This window comes from Thunnus albacares, chromosome 10 (assembly GCF_914725855.1).
Source record: "Thunnus albacares chromosome 10, fThuAlb1.1, whole genome shotgun sequence".
NCBI lineage: Eukaryota > Metazoa > Chordata > Actinopteri > Scombriformes > Scombridae > Thunnus > Thunnus albacares.
In genome coordinates, this window is record NC_058115.1 from 34,230,815 (window position 1) to 34,233,674 (window position 2,860).

Below are 2,860 nucleotides of genomic sequence, written 5' to 3' on the forward strand. Positions count from 1 at the left end.
TGTCGTGTTTTAAAATAAGACACACACACATTAAATTAATTAATTAATTAATTAGGCTTATAGGCTGCATTACTAGATTATTAATAATTAGTAACAATGACACATAATAAATCACAAAATGTTTAATATTATTTCATTATGGATCCTGGAACGTGCCCCTGGAATAATTAGACTTAAAATGATTACAGTTTTTTATTATTACAGACCTTTACAGCAATAATTGTTTTTCCTTTCTCTGTTTTTAAAAGATGAATTAATATTGATCAATTAATAATTCAATATTTGGTATTAATTTCAAAACTGAATAACAAAATACATTTAAAAATTAACAATTAAAATGTCATTAATTTAAAATGGTAAATTATTTATTATTTTCAAGATATAAAAAAACATTTATACTTTTTTATACTTACACCTTTAAGAAGATCAAATTTTAAATCTTTTCCATGTCGATTTCATGTTTCTTATATATCTATTTTATTATTATTATTATTATCATTATTGTTGTTATTATTAATCTATTTTCCCCTCAAATCTGTAACTAAGTGTTTTCATAATGACTTATGAACCTGGTTTGTTCTGTTCTTTTTTTCCATAAAAGAATTTAAAGATTCAACTTTAGAATTTAATTTATTTATTTTACTTTGAGTGAAATGTAGTCAGTCAATTTAAAATGTAAATAATCCAATCAAATTAGCTACATTTGAGCGATTAATGATTAATTAATGAATTCATACAATCAAACCATTTAACAGCACTATAAATTATTTATTTCCAGTATTTCACGAGATTCAACTGTAATATTTCACAATGAATTACACGATGGTGACTTGACAGGCTTTAACTGTGTTATTAATACTGTACTCTGAATGTTACTGTGACATCGATGCAGCGTCGACGTTACCGTAAAAATTTGAATTTGAACTTTATCGCACAGCATTGTGGGATTGACAGCGTCAGTTTGGTTCAGATACGGTGAGTAATGAAATCAGGTTTGTTATCTAACTAAACAACAGTTTTTGATCTAATAATGTATATTATTTAACCCGTAACTTAACTAGCATTAACTGTTTGTCATATATGTGTTTTTTAAGCCAGAGGAAAGAATTAGCACACAGAGATACGGTAGCTAAGCTAACTGTTCCTCCAGTAAGTTTGCTCACTTTTAAACAGGCTCATATCTAATGTTACCTGCAACGTTAACCTACCTGTATTATAGCTTGTAGCACCTTGGAAACATTAGCTAGCTGGTCAGAAAGCCTCGCTTTAAACGTTTTGACCATCATCCGTTAGCTAGCTTTTGTCATTGCTAACTGTATCATTGCTAACTGACTGTATATAAAGATGGCTCCCCAAGAGTGACACCAAAACATCTGGATCGCCTCCTGCTGGAGAGGACATGAAGCAAACTAACATATCTGTGGTGAAGTAAAACTGTTAACCAGAGTTTTCTGGTAAAGATCACATGTGTGCAGGATCTGTAGATGCTGTAAATGTAGATGCTGGTTCACTTTTAACAGGCTCAGTTTTTGTAGTTTTGCTTTAGGATCCTACTTTAAGATAAATGCTACGATACTGTATGTGCAGAAATTTACAGTTCAGTTTTATTTTGCAGGTTTGTGCCACAGATGTCAAATGTACTGTCATAGCAGGCTCCCCTCACTTTACTGTCCATTGATCTTTAATATATATGTATGAATATCTGAGTGTATCTATCTGTCTGTTACATTTTGGCAGTATCACAGTTTTATGGTATTTAGAAATCCTGAAGGTGTGATTTTCAATACCGTCAAAAATACAGACTCCTGGTAAACCTAAAGTTTACAAGGAGCACTTGAAGGCAACATGTGATCCCCTGTCCGACCAGGATGTGGGTCGGGCAGTGTGGATTGGCTCTCATAATGGGTCGGGTGGATGCAGGTATGCTTGAGGAGGCTGCTGTAAGATTCATTCATGATTGCAGTTATGTGACTAGTTAACTTTGTTACAGTAAAATAAATTCATATAACAGATAATCATGATGTCATTTTTAACTGGAAAGCTAGCACATGTGGGTATTTTGGGGTAAAACAGGAGGAGAGGGAATATTGTTACTTGACTTGGATGTTGCAGAATGATGAACAGTTTTATATTCATCTGCTGAGTGTGATGTGGGAACCTGAAGCCTGCAGGTCACCGTGAGGACGGACTCTTCAGTGAAGGAGGAGACATCCTTCAGTTGAACCTTTGTAAAAGTAAGTGTTTAACCAACAAGCTAATATTGCATTGATGAAGGGAAGAGCCCTTTGCTTTTATTAAATATATGTGGTTTTGTATTACTAATCAAACATTTCCTGGTTCTGGCTACAAGGTCGGTCATGGGCAGATATTGTGGTATCTCTGGCAGAAGACTGACTCGGTTATTACTTTTTACAGGCTGTCAACCGGCTTACATACGGGCCAGTTCTGGCAACGCCGGCCTCCGGTGTTGGGCCAGTTTGTGTGGGCCAGCTCTGGCAGTTTTGTTGTGGTGAATGTGGCCCAATGCTGGCAGTGTCAGTGAGGTTTTGGCACCCAGACTCAGGCCAGTATAGGCTACGTCTGCCATTTTTTGCGGCCCTATGCTGGCAGTGCTGGTTCAGTGTCGGCAGCCGGCCCGGTGAACTCGGGCCGATTCTGGGGCAGCGTTCAAACCGGGTTTGGCACGAGTCTGGCAGCCGTACTCCGGCCGAGTTATTTCTTCTGGCCTGCAGGATTTGGGCCATTATGGGAACAACGGACCATCTTAGCTACCTGGACAGTTTATTTAAAGAGTCTCTGCTCACTTTACAGGTAATAATGTGAACAACATTGAGTTCATATCGATGTTTGTCAAAGAGCA

General features: G+C 36.4%; 1 long non-coding RNA gene across 1 annotated transcript in view; it reads left to right on the forward strand.

Moving 5' to 3' along the window:
- Window positions 1-714: 714 nt before the first annotated feature.
- The window catches only part of LOC122990079, a 6,377-nt gene continuing 4,231 nt past the window's right edge, over window positions 715-2,860 (forward strand). Inside the window, exons 1-2 of the long non-coding RNA XR_006405258.1 lie at window positions 715-2,234; window positions 2,416-2,860. The exon at window positions 2,416-2,860 is cut by the window's right edge and continues 1,172 nt beyond it. This is a non-coding gene — a long non-coding RNA (uncharacterized LOC122990079). The remainder of the gene's footprint in view (window positions 2,235-2,415) is intronic.